Source organism: Molossus molossus, unplaced genomic scaffold (genome assembly GCF_014108415.1).
Source record: "Molossus molossus isolate mMolMol1 unplaced genomic scaffold, mMolMol1.p scaffold_m16_p_10, whole genome shotgun sequence".
Classification (NCBI taxonomy): Eukaryota; Metazoa; Chordata; class Mammalia; order Chiroptera; family Molossidae; genus Molossus; species Molossus molossus.
This window is the reverse complement of record NW_023425345.1, coordinates 39,952,626-39,973,823: the sequence shown is the minus strand read 5'-3', so window position 1 is coordinate 39,973,823 and position 21,198 is coordinate 39,952,626.

The window sequence follows — 21,198 nt, the reverse complement described above, 5'->3', positions numbered from 1 at the left end:
GGTGACCTCTTGGTGCATGGGTTGGTGCTCAACCACTGAGCCATACCAGCCAGGCAATGGTGTACTTTTATATTACCAAGTAAATTGTAAGTTTTTTTAAAATTAATTTTTCATTTAATTGAATTACAGTCAGAGACCATGGCCAGTAGAATATTCTTAGTACTAGGCATTGTTACCCTTTTTCTTATTCTAGCCCCTATGCTTTAAACTAAACCTGTCCTTAACTCTCTTCCTCTAGGACAGTGGTTCTCAACCTTTCTAATGCCGTGACCCTTTAATACAGTTCTTCATGTTGTGGTGACCCCCAACCATAAAATTATTTTCGTTGCTACTTCATAACTGTAATTTTGCTACTGTTTTGTCTTAGGCGACCCTTGTGAAAGGGTTATTTTACCCCCAAGGGGGTTGCGACCCACAGGTTAAGAAGCGCTGTTCTAGGAGAAGAGAAAGGTTTCTAGGAGGTTCCTATTTTACTCTCATACCCGGCCATTAGCCTGACTGACATGCAGCATTTGCCTGAATCCTAGAGTGGAGCGTAGGCTCAAACTGAAACTCACGCCATATATGCAGTTTTTAGCTCACTATACCGTGCATTGCTTGTAACACTAGTAGAGATTTATCAAAGGCCCACCATGTGGCAGGCACAATACTAAGAATCTTTTATATATTACCTTATTTAATCATCTCAACAAGACCATTATTATCCCCCATTTTCAGACAAGGAAATTGAAGGACTGAAAAAGTAAGTAACTTTTCCTAAGATACCCATCTGTAAGTGGTAGCACCAGAGAAGAACCCAGTGTTTGTCAGACCCAAGGCCTATGCTATGTATACACTCAAATGAGGTTTTTTGTTTTTATCTTTATTGATTTTAGAGAGAGAAGGAGAGAGAGATAAAACATCAATGAGAGAGATCAGCAATTGGCTGCCCACTGCATGGCCCCCACTGGGGATCGGGCCCACAACTTGGGCATGTGCCCTGACCGGGAATTGAATCAGCGACCTCCTGGTGCATGAGTCGATGCTCAACCATTGAGCCACACCAACCGGGCTCAAAAAAGATTTGATGAACAAAAAATTTTCCTTTTTGGTAGTCCATGGCCAAAATGCACTTTATTGCTACTGGGTCAGGCATTCACCTAATACTCTATTATCACTTTACATAAAACATTCAACACCTCTTAAAAACACTCAGAAATCGAAATTGTCTGTCTTTTGGATTGTTTCCAGTCATCACTAAAGTAACAACATAAAAAAATTATACAACTGCTGCTACTTATCTTTTAATATCAGATGTCTTGGTGTTACATGTTTTTCTGACAACCCAACAGACACCCTCTAACCACATCCTTTTCTTAATTCTCCCTGTTAATGCTAAAAGCTCAGGCAATTGTGAATTTTCTAAATTGATTCAGATAATTTGCAATCTTATACAAAAGTTACTTTTTGTTGTTTTTTCTTGTCATGTAACTTTTCTTTTTCCTTATGGTAGATAGCATTTTCCATATATATTATAATTTTTTATTGCATATTTATGTTCATGGGTATAACATTTTATAAGAAAAACTGAATACATATTATAAGAGTATATTTTATTACTCATTTTTAAAAGTTTATGAGGTTTTTGTTTTTTTAATCTTCACCCGAGTACATTTTTCCATTTTTTGTTCAGATAGAGTGGGAAGGAGAGAGAGGAAGAGAGAGAGAGAAACATTGACGTGAAAGGGACACATCGAGTGGCTGCCACCCGCACAACCAACCGGGGCCGGGGACAAACTGCAACCAAGATACACGCCCCTAGCTGGAACCAAACCCAGGTCTCCCTGGACCGCAGGCCAATGCTCTAACCGCTGAGCCAAACCAGCCAGGGCTATGAGGTTTTTTTATTTTGGTGTTCCTTTCTTGAATTTAATGACAGCAAGAAATACTTTTTTTTTTCCATCCTTTGTGGTTATTTTAGGTCTCTGCCTTTATAAGGCCAACATGCAGGCCTTCCCTAAGCTTGTCAAGTTATGTGAGGCCCCTTCTCATCCACATAGGGAAGAGTTCAGGAAGGGAGAAAGAGAGGAAGAGAAAGAGAGAAACATTGATGTGAAAGAGACACATTGAGTGGTTGCCACCCACAGGACCCCAACCAGGGCTGGGGACAAACTGCAACCTAGGTACATGTCCTTAGCAGGAACCGAACCCGGGACTCTCTGGTCTGTGGGTCAATGCTCTAACTACTGAGCCAAACCGGCCAGGGCAATAAATACTTTAAATTATCTTTTGATTTTAATTATTTACAATTGCTACTGTAAAAACTGGAAAAAAAAGTTACCATATGTATAAATTAAAATAATAGAGCTAGCCTGGGTGGTGTGGCTCAGTTGGTTGGGCGTTGTCCCATGCATGGAAAGGTTGCTGGTTTGATTCCTGGTCAGGGCACATGCCAGGGTTGTGGGCTTGATCCCTGGTAGGGTGAGTACAGGAGGCAGCAGATGGATGTTTTGCTCTCACATTGATATTTCTTTCTCTCTAAAAATCAATAAAAATAATAAGAAAAAAGAGCCCTGGCCGGTTTGGCTCAGTGGTAGAACATTGGCCAGTGGACCAATGAGTTGCGGGTTCAATTGGAGCCAAGGGCACATACCATAGTTATGGTTCATCTCTGGTCCTGGTTGGGGTCATATGGGAGGCAACCAGTCAATGTGTCCCTTGCACATCGATGTTTCTCTCTCTCTACCTGAGATAAATAGAAAAATATCCTCGGGTGAGAATTGAAAAAAAAAAAAAAAACACTTTCAGAAAAATTAAAATAATAAGAGCTGCCCTGGCCTGTTGCTCAGTGGTTAGAGCATTGGCCTGCAGTCCAGAGAGACCTGGGCTCGGTTCCCACTAAGGGCATGTACCTCGGTGGCAGTTTGTCCCTGGCCCTGGTTGGGTCATGCAGGAAGCAGCTACTCAATGTGTACCTTTCATGTCGATGTTTCTCTCTTTTCCTCTCTCCTTCCCACTCTATCTGAATAAAAAATGGAAAAATGTCCTTGGGTGAGGATTAATAATAATAATAATAATAATATGAGCTAAAATATTAATCACCTACATTTCAATTGCAGTAAAATATAACTAACATAAAATTTACCATGGTAAGCACTTTTAAGTGTAAAATTCAGTGGCACTTACTTATATTCACAGTTTGTTTGTTTTTTTCTTCTTTATTACTTTTGAGAGAGAGGAAGGGAGAGGGAGAAATAGAAACATCAATGAGAAAGAACATCGATTGGCCACCTCCTGCATGCCCCCTACTGGGGATCGGGCCCACAACCTGGGCATGTGCTCTGACCAGGAATTGAACTGGCGATTTCTTGGTGCATGGGTTGATGCTCAACCACTCAGCCACACTGGCCAGGCTCACAGTGCTGTACAACTATCACCACTGTCCATTTCTAGGACTTTCTCATCAAATTGAAACTTTTTACCTATTAAACAATAGCTCCTGTAACTTCCAGTCAAGATGGCAGCGTAGGTAAATGCGGCACTTGCTTCCTCCCACAACCACATCAAAATTACAACTAAACTACAGCACAGCCATCATTCAGAATTGCCTGATATGGAGCTGAATGGAAGTCCTACAACTACGAGATTAAAGAAGAAACCACATTGAGACTGGTGGGAGGGGTAGAGGTGTGGACGGGCTGGTCCCACACCCACGTGTGGTGGATAAAAATCAGGAGGACACCACGGCTGGGAAGGTGCTCCCTGAGGAATGAGGGGTTCCTGTTCCATACCAGGCACCCAGCTCAGGGTTCCAGTGCCAGGATGAGAAGTCCCCATAACTTCTGGCTAGAAAAACTAGTAGGAACTGAGGCTGGGGGAGGCTGAGGCTGCTGGATCACCAGGCAGCTCCTCTGAAAGGGCCTGCACACGGATTTACTCAGACTTGCTCCCTCTAAGCCCAGAGGGGAGGCAGCTTGAAAGGCACCAGCGACATACAAGGAAGAACTGAGCTGTTTGGCCTTGGGAGGAGAGCTGGAGAGGCATATTTCTCTTAGACGGGTGTGCTGGTGGAGGCAGTTGTTCCTTTGGTGAGCCCTTCCTGAAGGTGGCAGACAGCCGCCATATGTGGGACTCCAGCAACCTGGCTCACAGTGTTGGCCCTGCCCTGGTGATTCCCTGAGGCCCCGCCCCACCCAACTTTCAGGCCCACCCAAGCTGTTTCCAATGGCTTTACTATAGGATTGGCCTGTCTTTAGATCCTGCTTCAGATTTTCCTAAAATCTCTCAAACAAGCAGCATCTGGTCTCAGCAAGCCCCATACTTCTCATTAAGCGGCCCCAGACCCGGCACTAGAAGCAGCCAGCCTTGGTTCACAACTTGGCTTTTCCTGGGCACTTCCAAGCCCAGCACAAGAAGCAGCCATCAGCAGATCACTTTATAGCTTAATGAGTCCTAATGAAGTAAATCTTGCTCTGTGTGATGGGCCCCTACACAGCTGATCCTCTAAGAAAGTCAGACGTCAGTGGTTAGTGGACACAGCCAGTCCTTGCTGCTGATCAGCCTGAGTAAATCCCTCCCATTGATTTGCCAACAGTAATCAAGACTCAATTACAACAGAAAGGTGTACAGTTTACACTAGGGGTGCCCCTCGAGGGCCCAGCTGGGGTCATCAGGGAGGCTGTGCCACTGGATCCTACAGGACACCTGCAACAGTCGGCCACCCTACAAAGTGTAGGAGACATAGCAACTCTACCTAATACATAGAAACAATCACAGAGAAGCAGCCAAAATGAGGAGACAAAGAAACATGTCCCAAATGAAAGAAAAGAACAAAACTCCAGGAAAAGAATTAAACAACATGGAGATAAGCAATCAATCAGATGCAGAATTCAAAACACTGGTTATAATGTTGTTCAAGAAACTTGGTGAGACATTCAAGAAACTGAAGAAGACCTCCAAGAAACTTAGTGAGAACATCAACAACATAAAAAGGGACCAGTCAGAAACAAAGGATGCACTACCTGAAATAAAGAATAATTTACAGGAAATCAATAGTAGAGTAGGTAAAGCCAAGAAGCAAACCATCAGTTTAGAATATAAGGAAGCAAAAAACACCCAATCAGAACAGCATAAAGAAAAAGAATCCCCAAAAATGAGGATAGTGTAAGGAGACTCTGGGACAACTTCAAGCATGCCAACATATGCATGAAGGATGCCAGAAAGAGAAGAGAGAGAGCAATAAATTGAAAACCTACTTGAAACAATAATAACAGAAAACTTCCCTAACTTGGTGAAGGAAACAGACATACAAGTCCAGGAAGCACAGAGAGTCCCAAGTAAGATGAACTCAGAGAGGTCCACACTAAGACACATTATCATCAAAATGCCAAAAGTTAAAGACAAAGAGAGAATCTCAAAAGCAGCAAGAGAAAAGCAGTTCGTTACTTTCAAAGGAGCTCCCATAAGACTGTCAGTTCATTTCTCAAAAGAAACTTTGCAAGCCAGAAAGAGATATTCAAGGTGATGAAAAGCAAAAACCTACAACCAAGATTACTCTATCCTGCAAAGCTATTACATATTTAGAATCGATGGACATATCAAGAGTTTCCCAGCCCTGGCCGGTTTGGCTCAGCGGTTAGAGCATTGGCCTGCGGTCCAGAGAGAACCGGGTTCAGTTCCCACTAAGGGCACATACCTCGGTTGCAGTTTGTCCCCAGCCCTGGTTGGGTTGTGCGGGTGGCAACCACTCGATGTGTCCCTTCTACGTAAATATTTCTCTCTCTCTTTCTCCCTCCCACTCTATCTGAACAAAAAATGGAAAAATGTCCTCAGGTGAGGATTTAAAAAAAAAAAAAAAGAGTTTCCCAGACAAGAAAAAGTTAAAGGAGTGCATCACCACCAAAGCAGTAGTATATGAAATGTTAAAGGGTCTTCTTGAAGAACAAAAATATGAACAATAAAATGGCAAATAATGCATATCTATCAACAGTCGAATCTACAAACAAAATGAGCAAGCAGAATAGAAACAGACTCATAGATACAAAGAACTTTTTGTTGTTTGCCAGACGGAAGGGAGCTAGAGAGATGGGTCAAAAAGATGAAGGAATTAAGAAGTACAAATTGGTTGTTAGACTTATGAACCTCAAAGGGAAGGGGGGTGGGAGGGTGGGACGAGATAAACTAAAGAACTTCTATGCATATATGCATAACCAATGGACACAGACAATAGTGTGGGGAAGGCAGGAGGGGGGCAGGATTGGGAAGGAGGGGGTCAATGGGGAAGAAAAGGGGAAGTATCTGTAATAAATCAACAATAAAGATGAGTTAAAAAAATAATAATAAAAAATAAATAATAGCTCCTTATAACCCCTGATAATCTTTCTTCTACTTTCTATCTCTATGAATTTCTCTATTCTATGTGCCTCATATATGTGAAATTGGATAATATCTGTCTTCTGTGTCTGATTTATTTCAATTAGCGTAATTTTTAAAAGTTTTATCAATTTTATTTTATTTTAATTTTTTTTTCTTTATTGATTTTAGAGAGAGAGGAAGGGAGAGGGAGAGATAGAAACATCAATGAGAGAGAACATCGACTAGCCGCCTCCTACATGCTCCCCACTGGGGATCGGGCCCACATACTGGGCATGTGTCCTGACCATGAATCGAACTGGCGACCTCTTGGTGCATGGGTCAACATTCAACCACTGAGCCACACCGGCTGGACAGTTTTATCCATTTTATATCACATATCGGAATTTTGTTCCTTTAAAAGGCGAAATAAGCCCTGGCCGGTTTGGCTCAGTGGTTAGAGCGTCGGCCTGCGGTCCAGAGAGACCTGGGTTCAGTTCCCGCTAAGGGCACATATCTCGGTTGCAGTTTGTCCCCGGCCCTGGTTGGGTCATGTGGGTGGTGACCACTCGATGTGTCCCTTTCACGTCGATGTTTTTCTCTCTCTCCCTCTCTCCTACTCTATCTGAACAAAAAATGGAAAAATGTCCTTGGGTGAGGATAAAAATAAATAAATAAATAAAATAAAAGGCAAAATAACATTCTATTGGATATATACAGCATCTTATTTATCCATTCATCTACTGATAAGATATTTGGATAGTTTCTACTTTTTGGCTAATGTGGATAATGCTTCTATGAACATTGGTACACAAGTTTCTATTTGAGTCCCTGCTTTCTATTTTCTTGGTTGTATAACTAGGAATTGCTGAATCATGTCATCATTCTCTGTTTAGCTTTTTGAGGAGCCTCCAAACTGTTCCCATAGCACTGGATCATGTTACATTCCCACCAGCAGTGCACAAGGGTTTCAATTTCTCCCCATCCTTGCCAATACTTATTTTCTCTTTTCTTCTCCATGATAAAGCTCTCCTGGTTGGTATGATATAGTATCTCCTTGTGATATAATTGTCTACATTTGAAGTCTTATTTGAGAGGCAAGGGAATGAAAATTAGAAGAGAGAAATAGATTTGCCCAAGTATTTACAGTTAGTAGGAGGTGAAGGAGAAAGTAGAGTTGATGTTTCCTAATTTGAACCAGGGCTTTTTGTTCTTCACCATCTTACCCTATTGTATCCTTATACAGTATTTTCTAGCTATTTGGCTTGTTATATATATTTGTCTGACTTACATTTAGAAAGGAAATAGGATAGTGTCCATATAGGTTTAACCAAATGATATTGTTAGTTTTGTAGATCAAACACAGTCAAATATCAGGAATTTTATATGGTCGAACTTAATATTGAAACATGCTTTCTTTATCAAAGATGTATTGAAGCATAAAAGTAAAATTTCAGAAGAGGTCTACAAATATATCAAATATATTGAAAGAAAGATTGTTGAATAAACTTTGGAAGGTGAAGCAAAAGAAGACTTTCTGGAAACACAGAGTAGTTTATACTTCCTTTAAATTTGGATTACATTTAATATGTTCATTGTATTTCCTTTTAATTCTAATGGCCGTTAAACTCCATTGTATCCTAAGACATATAAATGTATAAATGTCTTTTCGTTATTTAAGTTTAAGACTTTTTTTTTGAGAGAGAGAGGATAGAAACATCGATTTGAGAAACGTCGATTGGCTGCCTCCTGCACACCCTCTACTGGGGATCGAGCCTATAACCCGGGCATGTGCCCTGACCGGGAATGGAACTGGCAGTTCCTCTCAGTCCACGGGACGATGCTCGATCCACTGAACCATACCAACTGGGAAAATTTTAAGACCTCTTAACTTAATTAAGCCTCTACCATTTTCATATTCTTAAACACCCAATTTTTATTTATATTTAAAATGATATATGGCCTGTGACAAAAATAAATTAATTAATAAAAAATAAAAAGATACATGATTGCACAGCAGATCTGCAGTTAATTGTCTTTTGTTACTGGGAGAGTCTTCTGGGAAAGAAAGAAGGGAGGAAATCTGGTCTAATTTTTTTGTGAATATTCTAATAAATAGGCTTTCTGGCAAAGAAGCTAATGGTATTTGCTCGCTGAAGTCCTTGTCTATGGAATGCTTCTGCAGAATGTATCTAGTCTTCTAGGATTGCTTATGGTAAGCAAATCTCTGGATTCATAGGAGAAGGCTTCCTGGGAAATATTATGTAAACTAAACAACTATCTGAATATAAAATGGAAGCTTCGTGACTAAAACAGCTTATGAGGTAAGTCTCTGGCTTGGTGAGTTTGATTTGACAATCTGATCCTTTGTGTTATCCTATTATGTGAATTTTAGTGGTTGACCATAGTTTTTCTGATTCACAGCCACATCATACATAAGACATATTCAAATAAATACATATTATAAATCTTCACTTTTTTCCCCCAAGAAGAGTTTATTGATTTTTAGAGAGAAACTGATGTGAGAGTGTAACATCAATTAGTGTCCTCCTGCATGCCCCCTACCAGGGATTGAGCCTGAAACCTTGGCATGTGCCCTGACCAGGAATCAAACAGGCAATCTTTTGATGCACAGGACAGTGCCCAACCAACTGAGCCACACTGGCCAGGGCAAGCCTTCATTCTTTTTTAATAGCTGCATAACATTCCATTGTGCATAGGTATCTGTGGAGGGTAGCTGAGCCAAGGTCCCTCGTTCCTGTGGTGTTTGCACGGACTCACTCAGGAGCTTCAGGTGCCAGGGATGAGGCCCTGTGGTGTTTGCATGGTCTTGCCCAGGCAAGGCCCACGCAGGAACATTCCGCCCAAGATCTCTTGTTCCTGTGTGCCTGGCAAGGCCCACGCAGGAGCATCCCGAGCCGCTGGCAAGAATGTATCGACAGTCTGGACCTTGAGCTCAGAGGCCAATGGAAACATTTGGTGTTTGAAAACAATGAAGCTTTTGAACTCCCTCCCTCCCCTTCAATTGGCTATATAATAAACTTGCTGAGCTAGCTTGGGGTCACTGTTTCTCCATCAGAGAGCAGTGTCCCGCCTGGCCCCAGCTTTTCTCTTTAGAATGTCTCTGTGTCTTTCTTAGTCTCCCGTTGTCCCTCCTCAGGTCTGGTTCAACTAGCGGTGCAGGTCGCGGCAGGTATCGTAATTTATTTACCTGGCCTCCTATTGAACAATATTTTAATTATTAATTGATTGATTGGTTTTTTAGAGAGATAAAGAGGAAGACAGAGAGAGAGAGAGAGAGAGACATCTATTTGTCCTATTTATTTATGCATTCACTGGTTGGCTCTTATATGTGCCCTGACTGGGGATTGAACCCACAACCTTGGCATATCAAGACAACGCTCTAACCAACTGAGCTACCTGACCAGGGTCTGATTACTTGTTTTTATTCTTTTTGCTATTATAAATAGTTCTGTGATAAAGATCCTTGTTAACAGATCAGCTTGAACTATTGGGAGCATATATATAAGGTCAATTCTTAGAAGTGGAATTTCAAAGAATATATGGTTTTTCTATTATAGGAGATATTACCAATCTGTTCCCTATGGAAGTTATAAATTTATATTCTGATCAACTATGTGAGAAACTACCTGTTTCTCTATACACTCACCTCACATTTTTCAAACCAACAGGTGAAAGTTTTTATATACTTAAAAAATATATATTTTTTTCTTTATTGATTTTAGAGAGAGAGGAAGGGAGAGGGGGAGATAGAAACATTAAAGAGAAAGAACATCGACTGGCTGCCTCCTGCACGGCCCCTACTGGGGATTGGGCCCACAACCTGGGCATGTGCCCTGACCGGGAATGGAACCAGTGACCTCTTGGTACATGGGTCAACACTCAACCACTGAGCCACACCGGCCGGGCAAAAAAATTTTATATACTTTTAAGTTTGACTTGCTTTTCTATTATGGGTAGAATTAAGTATCAAATAAATGCATCTCTTGGGGCATTTACTATCTCCTTTTAGGCCTGGGACTTGGACTGGCAGTTTAGTCATAAGGGGCAACACATGATGGTGCTGCATTTAAAGATGTCCTTTTTCACAGGGGTTTGGTACCTAAAATTCTCCACAAAACCCTCCGTCAGTTCAGGCATTAATCTCCTGTGAAACGTGCTCCTTATAGAGCCATGGCAATTATCAGCCTTTGGGTCTTAGTGTGAAAGCAGACTCCGGGGTGGCGTTAAGTGGAGGGAAGAAGAGAGCAGTGCTATGGCCGCTAAGGTACCGGGAAGAAAAGATGCTCATCGTGAGTGCTTTCAACCAACTGGAAGCAGGAAGGATACAGGGAATAATGAGAGGTGATTTCAGAAGTGGTATAAAAAGCATTTCTTATTAATGAAGAAGAAAGTAGCATCCCATGCTTTTAAAAGAGGCAGTGAAATGGTTGACATATTTACGTACAAGACTACTTCTGAACAGTTAGTGGAGCTGACTATGGAATGCAGTGCTGAAAACAGGGAAGACAAACGAAATATTTTATAGGAAGATATACAGAATCTAGATTACTGATTATGCACAGGGAGAGAAAAAAAAATTGTTTTAATTTGAAAGTAGATCATCATGCCCTGAGTTTCTCTCAGTAGGGTGCTAGGACTGACTTATCAGCTCAGAAGAACCAAATATTCAGGAATTGTGCATGCCAGTTCTTAATATCATTCATACTTTAAAATCAGCCATGGTGGAGCCCGGCCAGTGTGGCTCAGTGGCTGAGCGTTGACTCATGCACCAAGAGGTCGCTGGTCCAATTCCCAGTCAGGGCACATGCCCAGGTTGTGGGCCCGATCCCTAGTGGGGGTCATGAGGGAGGTGGCTGATGTTCTCTCTCATCGATGCTTCTGTCTCTTTCTCTCTCTCTCCCTGCCTCTCTCTCTAGAATAAATAAAGGAAAAAAAATGTTTAAAAAAAAATCAGCCATGTTGTATTTACACCATGGAAATCAGCAAACATTAGAAACTGGTGCCTTGCTTTGTTGGAGAGCCCATTACTAGCATAGCACTGGTTTCTCTCAAATCATCACACCCCCACAGAATCATAAATATTCAAGTTTGAGCTCACTGAGTTAAAAATATGATAACGCTTCAATTGTGCATGATAAAAAAGTTCTAGATATCTGCTATACAACATCGTGCTCATAGTTAACAATATCGTACTGTAATCTTAACAATTTGTTGAGGGTAAAGCTTATGTTATCTGTTTTTAAATAAAAATAACAAAATAATTTTTTAAAAGTACCTCATCCTCATCACGACCGTAATTTGAACACAGATAGTTTCATCACTGCCTTGCTGTTCTCAGTCTGATTTCTTCCAAAACAACAAGGTAAATGAGGAGCAAAAAGGTAATATTTTTAATGATGTGGGCAGGCTGAAGACAAACAAGGAGAGGATGGTGAAGCTTCTCAGGGCCAGCAAGAGCCTAGAGAAGTCATCACCCTTGGGCCATAAAGGGCAAGGGGAAGGAATAGTTATTAGGACCCAAAGAACATAGCTCGAACTGGAAGACAGGGCTGCCGGAAAGGAGTCATGGCCTTCAGAAAGGGATGGAGTGACCAGCAGGTAGGGAGCCGAGAAATAAATACTTTAGACTTCCTCTTCTCATGTTTTATAATCTCTAGCAGTGCCCCCCAATTGGCCAAATCCAATTGGAAACAATGTTAGGCAGAATAATGAAACCTCCAAGATCTGCATATTCTGACCCCTGAAATTTGTGAATGCTACTTTAAAAAACAAGAGCCTTTATAGGTGTGATGAAGAATCTTGAGACGGGAAATACCCAGATGGACCCACTATAATAATAAAGGTCCTTGTAAGTGAAAGAGGGAGGCAGACATGTCAGAGGGAGAGATTTGAAGATGCTATGTTGCTGAATTTGAAGACAGAGGCAGGGCCATAGCCAAGGAATGCACATGGCCTTTAGAAGCTAGAAAAGGCAAATAAACAGATGTAGCTAAATCAACAACATTGATTTTAGCTCAGTGAAACTCACTTCAGATTTCTGACTTCCAGAACTATAAGATAACAAATTTGTGCTGTTTTAAGCTATTAAGTCTGTGAATTTGTTATAGCAGCAATACAAAACTAATACAAAACCAAGGGCAAGCCTGTTGATGTAGTCCATAATGATCCAATCTCATAGATACAGAACAGGGTGGAAAAGGACAAGAAGTTGACTCATGGGGCAAACTGAAACTACACAGCACATTTTCCACACTTTCACCACTTCTTTATGCATCCTGTCCTTGGACAAAATGAGAAATTTGTTCCTTAACACCAGAGACACAAAGTCCCATCAACCACATTGTCATGGAATGATATCACTTCCATCATACACCCAACCTGAAACCAAAAGCACTAGCCATTCCCAGAGCTCTTTTTCGTTTTCTTCTTTTTTTTTTTTTATCCTTACCCAAGGACTTTTTTACATTTTTTTGTTCAGATAGAGTGAGAAGGAGAGAGAGAAAGAGAGAGAGAGAAATATTTACGTGAAGGGACACATCGAGTGGCTGCCATCCACACGACCAACCAGGGCCGGGGACAAACTGTAACTGAGGTACGTGCCCTTAGCGAGAACCGAACCCGGGTCTCTTCGGACCAAGGCCGACGCTCTAACTGCTGAGCCAAACAGGCCAGGGCTCTTTTTCTTTTTTTAAAGATCAAGTTTATTTAGAAAGTTACAGAGGTAGAAGAAGTAAGCCTTAAAAGAAATGGGCTCAGGAAACAAGTTAGAGGCAAAAGAAGGGCCCTTGGAACTTAGGAGAAAGACAGGCGAGGAACGCGCACCTGGGGGAAGAGGGTGGGGACAGGCACGGTGTGCTCCCCAGAGTAAGCTGCCTCCCCAGAGCTCTCTCTATAAGTTGTCTGGGGGAAAACAAAGAAGGGAGAAAAGTCAGTAACATAAAATGTATTGACTAATTTCTCCATTGCTGCAGTTATAAAGCTAAGTGGATAATCCTATCTTCTTTCTTCCACCATCCATTTTATAACTTCCTTAGCTCTGCCAGCACCTCTTTTTAGACTGAGTCTTTGGTGTGGTGGGGTGACCAAACCTTTAGTGGTTCTATCTTTATCAAGTTGCCAGTTTCACATTGACCATTACTATTATTGGGTGTGGCAGTACTGAAAAGCATGACTTGAGTCCTGGGTTCTGGACGTAGTTTTCCTTGCTTCCATTTCCAATCTTCCCCTGGTAATCAGGATTGACCACTCTGGCCAATAGAGTGACCAACTTCTCGATCTGATGGTTCAGTGGTATAAACAACTCAAAGGAGTCAAGGGGGAGTCTCAGTTTCCAACTTCCCTGGACTCTGTTTCCTGGGAAACACGTTCCTCTTCTGGGTGCTAGAACCTTTAAATCTACTGACCCCAAGGACTGCAGATAGGAAGCAAAATGTCCTTCACTGGGTGTTTAGGTATAATAGTGAGAGGGTCACTCCTACTTTAATCCTTTAACTCCCAGATTTACTCATCATAGTTGTAGAACAGATGTGCCTGACATACCACTCATAGCTGGATGGTCAAAACAGATTCATGAGTCACAGGAATCATGAATTTCACCCACACCAAACTGTACCGTGGGCTCTAGTGAGAGCATGGCCTTTGTCTTGAGGCTTTCTTTGGCTGGCTGGAATCCTATGGGAGGTCTCGGGGGAGAGTCTTAACAGAATATTCATTAGCTTTTCAGGTGTGTCCTTCAATATGTTGATTCATCAAAATGTGCATATAGAGGAATCAGGGGTTATTTTCTGGTTAGTTTTACTTTTAAAGAATGTCATCAAAGAGGGACCAGGACTGAGGCTGTTCTGTCCTGGGATGATTTGGAATGTATAAACCATTCACTCCTAAGTGTCCTTGGTTAGGGAAGAAAAAAAACTTACGATTAGCTGACTATAAATTGCTCAAATCGTTTGACCTTGGTTAATTATTTCTGTCTCAGTTTTCCTTATTCTACTTGTCAAGGAATTTTCCTAGCTTCTTACAAACCCGCCTCAGTCGCTCTATCTACATGATGGAAAGGATTCAGTGTAAACAATCTGCCACAGTGTTGGCTGATTTCCCAGGGAATGGTATCACATTTGGGTTCATCACTGGCTTGTACGGTTGTTAGTGGTGGTAGTCACAGACTCAGCCTGGTGAAGGAAGATGATGTTGTTATACTCATGCATATTAGTTGGCTAGATATGCCAACAAAATACCACAGGCTGGGTGGCTTAAAACACAGACATTTATTTCTCACAGTTCTAAAGGGCAAAAGTCCAAAATCAAGATGGTTGGAAAGTTGGTTTCTTCTGAGGCCTCCCTCCTTCGCTTGCATATGGCTACATTCTCACTGTATCCTCACAAGGCCTTTTCTCTGTGTCATATCCCTAAGATCTCTATGTGTGGCTTAATCTCTTCTTTTTCTTTCTTTCTTTTTTTTTTATTAATTAATTTTTGTTACAGATGTTTCTCCTCCCCCCACCACTGATTCCCCCTCCCCCTCCCTCCCCACCCTGTCCCCAGTTTGTTGTCCATGTCCACTGTTCATGCATACATGCATGTAAGTTCTGTGGTTTATCTCTCCCCCACCATCCCCTCTTCTGGGGATTGTCAGTCTGTACCCCACCTCCATGTCTCTGGGACTACCCCATTCCTCAGACTGTTATGTTCATTATATTCCACAAATAAATGAGATCATATGATACTTGTCCTTCTCTGTTTGGCTTGCCTCACTCAGGATGATACTCTCCAGGTCCCTCCATGTAGTCTCAAAGGACAAGAGATCTTTCTTTCTTACAGCTGCGTAGTACTCCATTGTGTATATGTACCACTGCTTTTTTATCCATTCGTCCACTGATGGACACTTGGGCTGTTTCCAGATCTTAGCTATTGTAAATAGTGCTGCTACAAACATGGGGGTACATATATTCTTTCTGTTTGGTGTTTCAGGCTTCTTAGGGTATATTCCTAGAAGTGGGATCACTGGGTCAAATGGAAGTTCAATTTTTAATTTTTTGAGGTAACACCATATTGTTTTCCATGGTGGCTGCACCAGTCTGCATTCCCACCAGCAGTGTACTAGAGTCCCCTTTTCTCCACACCCTCGCCAACACTTGTTGTTTGATGATTCGTTGATGGCGGCCATTCTGACAGGTGTGAGGTAATACCTCATTGTTGTTTTAATTTGCATCTCTCTGATGATTAGTGATGATGAGCATTTCTTCATATGTCTCTTAGCCATTTGTATGTCCTGTTTGGAGAGGTGTCTATTTAGTTCCTCTGCCCACTTAATCTCTTCTTATAAGGACACCAGTCACACTGGATGAGGGCCCACCCAAACATCCTCATTTTAACCTAATTACTTCTTTAAAGGTCTTGTCTCCAAATATATAGTCACATTCTGAAGTTAGGAAGGTTAGGGCTTCAACATATGATTTTAGAGGAACACTATTCAGTCCGTAACACCATGCCTTCTGGACGCTCAGAATTCATGTCTTTCTCATATGCAAAATGCCTTCACCCCTATTCCAATAGTACAAAAGTCTTAACCTACTTTAGTCATCTGTCTACGTGATCACTGAACTCTTTCCCTCCGAGTAGATGCCCTCTGGTGGCAATTACACGAAACAGTAATATCTTCATACTCCATACCCATTCTGAGAAGTCCATCCTCACATCTCTCTCCCTTAACCTCTGTTCTCAGTCTTCTAATTCTCTTCTTATCAAGTTTCTGCATAACCACTGAACCATTAGCCACTATCCATGAATCAGTTTAGATACATATCTCAGGTTACCTCTTTCCTTATGAGGTGCACAACCAAATATATCTTCCAGATTTCTGCCCTTGGGAGGGTATCCCTCAACCATTCTCAGAATTACCCCTAAGTAGGGCTATACAGCAGTGGCCTTCATTTTTTACACGATATCAGGACAGCATTTTTTTATACTCTGGGCATAAAAAATTTTATCTAAAGCTTTGTAAGATGAAGAGAAGGCAGCAAAATAGTACATGCATTTACTAAGAAGTTCTGACTCACTCACCCGGGCAGTTTAATTGTGACTCTCGAATCTATGTGGACACAGTGTTATATATAATATAAATGCTACTGTACCCAGGTAATGTTCTAATTTGATCATCATAACACTTAGTTTATGATTGGCAGATTGGGTGAACTAAATACTTGGATATTTCACAGTCAAGAGCTCAGTCTCTACTAGGTCCCAGAAGAAAGTAAGGAGCTAATTTTCAAATAAAGCATAGTTGTCAGAAGAAGAGATCATGACCTTCTTCCAAAACTACAGCAATCTCTGATAGGACTCCTCCATTGAGGCTTCCTTGAAGTTGAATTCAGCATCTCTGTCCTTCACAGACACCTTCAACACCATTTGGACTGCTGTCTCCTACACAAGTAACAGGGACACTTACACTATACCTCAGACTTGCTAAGAAACTTCTAACTCTGGGCTTTATTCAAAATCAGAAGCCTTGTAGGTTACCTGGCAAATGAGAAGGAGCAGCACAGCAGTAGTGTAGGTTGTCAATTCAATGCCTCTTCCCTCCTGGGAGGCAATGCAGCATGCAGCAACTTCTTTCTTTCAGAGGGGAAATCCCAACATGTCCCTAGACCACTGGACCCCCAGAAATCTACCAACCGGGCAGGTCTTGAATTGCTCTGGGTTTATTTACTATTCTCTGGCAAGATTGTGTCTATACCAAGATTGTGTCAATCTTCTAGAGATGGAGCAAGATGGAGAAAAACAAAGAATGTATATGGGGGCGGGGGGAGGCATGGCCCAGACGTAAGATGATGCAGGTTTATTGCTGTTCCTAACACATGAAGGCAAACTGCTTCTGGTTATCTTTGCTAAAAGTAATTGGAGACAGAGAGAGATTATTTTTTAGGTCACTAGTTTATACCAAGTGGCAGAGGCCATGATGATTTGTTCCATAAATATACCACATCCAGAATCACAGCTGTGACTGGCTTCACTCCTTGATTAAATTCCTGGTAATCTGGTAATCCTTTTCCCCCAGTGCATTCTGAGACTAGGGAAGTAACCATAGAATGGCTCCAGGCCATTGCACCACTGTGAAACTGACTGAGGTAGATTCTGTGTGTCACCTGACCCCCGAGGTCCAACTCTGAATGGTAGACAATGGTGGATTTGTTTCTTTGCTCTTGCTTTAACTTATTTTATTTTGTGTCTCTGGGGATGAGCTTCAGTTCAAAGCCAATATTAAATAATGCCAAAAGATATTTACCTCTTCCCAATTTATTGTCACACTAGTAAGTGGCCCAACTTGTCTCTGGGAAAAGTTTTACTGAGGATTCACAAAACACACCTGTGGTCATCACATTTCAGGGTCCTTTGTGCTCCATGTCTATGAAGTAGTTTAGTTCTAGAAACTGCATAAGAGGCTGTGAATTCCTACCACAGTAACTTATGTTAGGTTTCTGCCCACCAGACCCAGAATCCTTGTCCAAATGTCAAGAAACAGGTTGATAGGCTTCCTTTGTATTTAATTTCTAAGGTCTTGTGACCAATTATACATGGTCACATATCTGTGTAGGTCATACATTCTAACTACTACTTCATCACTGTGGGCTATTCTGGTAATTGTACTCACCTTGTCACTGAGGTCTAAGGATTGCCAAGCCTTTTCCACTCCTGGATCCTTTTGTTCCATTTGAGGTGAGAGAAGTCTATTTCTTAGCAACCTCCTTCACTGTCATCTCTAGCCAACAAAGAACAGCCACTGCAGAGCTTTAAAAGGATGACGATTTCCGCCTTACTAATGCATCTGCAATGTGTTGGTGTAGAGATTGTTCTCCAGGCTCTCCCAGGGAGGTGTGTGGTTCAGATTCATGCAATCATGCTTGAATGTGGTTTATCTGAATATTTAAACTCCTTCTACACTGAGTCAGGAAAGTTCAGCCATCTCAAATTGTTGAGCAATGAATTGGGCCCAATATTCAATTAGCCACCATAGGAGAACATTCATGCTTCTTCTAGGTGCTTGAGTCAACACATTGAATTCTGATACCCCATGGGTATCAAAGTGCACCCAACTGATGCCTTCAACCTAATCGATTCTTGTATTTATCATCACTGGTCTAACACCTTTAGAATCCAATCACATACATATTCCTCAGATTCCTGCCAATACACACTTCTGAGATCTTGCCCTTTTTTTTATGTATAGGCTATCTCCTCCTGGGTAGCGTCTTATATTTCTTTGTCTGGGTTATCATTATGAGGTTGAATCTTCCCAAAATTTCATATGTTAAAGTCCTAACCTTGGCTATCTCATGTGACCTTATATGGAAATAGGGTCTTAATAAAGGAAAACAAATCAACATAAAGTCATTAGAGTAGGCTCTAATAAAATTTGGCCAATGTCCTTATTAAAAGGGAACAGGCACACAGGGAGAACACCATGTTAACATGAAAGCAGAAATCAGGGCGACATTTCTAAAAGTGAAGGAACACCAAAGACTGCCAAAAAACCACCAGAAGTTTAGGTGAGAGGCATAGAAGAGATTCTCTCCCACAGGCCTCAGAAGGAACCAACCCTGCCAACATCTTGGTCTTGGACGTCTACCCTCCAGAAGGGTGAGGCAATAAATTCTGTTGTTTATGCTACCCAGTCTTTGGTACTTGGTTACAGCAGCTTGAGCAAACTTAGACATGTATGTTGGATCTAACTCTCATTGTGGGACTAGGAAGAATGAAGGATGGTAGAGGAGGCTCAGAGAATTCTCACAATCTTGGGAGGCTGCTGCACAAAGTATAGTCAGTAAAAGAATTTTATGCAGGGGAGATTGATTTTGTGTTTTTTCCAAACAGCTAAAGAGGCTCTGCCCTCTGTCAAGAAAAAAAGGTTTGGGTGTGGTTATTCAGGATTTTGAAGTTCTTGACCTTATTCATGTCTGCCAAAATGAGCCTATCCTATGTCTCAGGGTCTACTTCTTACCCATAAGCACCTTTACTTTTACAAAGGAGATCCTGAAAGGATTGAGCATCGGCTTTGTTAGAACTCTGCAATCATTAAATTTAACCACTGTGCTTGTTTAGCTCTGTTGGCTCTGCCACTTCAAAGCTGCCATGGACGCTGTCTGATATTTCACTACGATTCTGAATCAGTCATGTACTTTATCCTTTGCGATACCAGAAATCACCCAAAATCTTTATAATTTCTATTGTCAGCACAGCAACTAAATGGCATAGTAATTTGATCTCTCTATTCCTTCGACCTGTACATCATCCATGCTACTACTGATACTTGAGTAATCATGATGCTATCATATTCTGTGGATTATCAGTGCTCACTTCCCTCCAGTCAAGGGGTTAGGCACCGTTTCTCAAATATGATAGCAACTTAATCTCAGAATCCCATTTTGAAGAAGCTTCCTGGGACCACTTCTGGTACCAGTTACTATCTCAATCAAGGTGTATTAGGAAACATTGCACATGTAACTAGAGACATTAAAAAGAGTTCAAGAAAAATAAAGGTCAATTGACTTTCCACAAGGGTGGTAAGACAATTCAATGGGGTGAAGAACAGTGTTTTTAACAAATAGTACTGGGACAATTGGACTGACATGCAAAAAAAACAAACAAACCCAAAAAACAAAGATGTTGGACACCCTACTGCATCCTTCCTCCTCTCAGTATTCTATTTGCTTTATAGAAAAATGGAATCAGCCCTGGCCGGTTTGGCTCAGCGGTTAGAGCATCAAACTACGGTCCTGAGAGACCCGGGTTCGGTTACCGCTAAGGGCGCATACCTCAGTTGCAGTTTGTCCCCGGCCGTGGTCGGTCGTGAGGGTGGCGGCCACTCGATGTGTTCCTTTCACATCGATGTTTATCTCTCTCTCTCTCTCTCTCTCTCCCACTCTACCTGAACAAAAAAATGGGAAAATGTCCTCGGGTGAGGATAAAAAAATAAAATAAAAATAAAGAAAAATGGAATCAAAATGGATCAAAGACCTAAACTCTTAAAAGTAAAATTAAGTATAAATCTTCATAACCTTCAGTTAGGCAATAGTTTTTTAGATATAATACTTAAAAGAATGAGAAACAACAAAAATTTTGACCTCGTGAAAATTTAAAAATTTATGCATCAAAGTACATGACCAAGAAAGTGAAAAGTCAACTCCAAAATGTGATAAAATACTTACAAATCATATCCAAGGACTGATATCCAGAATATACCAAAAAAGAAAAAAATCTTACAACGCAACAATAAAAAGACAAATAGCCCACATAAAAATGGGCAACAGCCCTGGCCGGTTTGGCTCATCAGTTCGAACGTGGGCCTGTGGTCCAGAGAGACCCGGGTTCGGTTCCCACTAAGGGCACGTACCTCGGTTGCAGTTTGTCCCCGGCCCTGGCTGGGTTGTGCAGGTGGCAGCCACTCGATGTGTCCCTTTCATGTCGATGTTTCTCTCTCTCTCTCTCTCCCTCCTACTCTATCTGAACAAAAAATGGAAAAATGTCCTCGGGTGAGAATAATAATAAAAAAAAAGGACAACAGATCTGAATAGACATTTCTCCAAAGAAGATATATGACCAACATGCACATGTAAAAGATGATCACTGTCATTAACCATCCGGGGAATGCAAAAGAGATACCACTTCATGTTAAGTACAAAGGCCAGAATCAGAAGAAAAGACAAGTGTGGTGAAGATGTGGACATACTGAAACGCTGATACACTGCTGTGGAGAATATACAATGGTGGGTCTGCTTTGTGTAGCAGCCTGACAGTTCCTCAAAAAGTTAAACATAGTTACCATATGACGCATCACTTCCATTCCTAGAT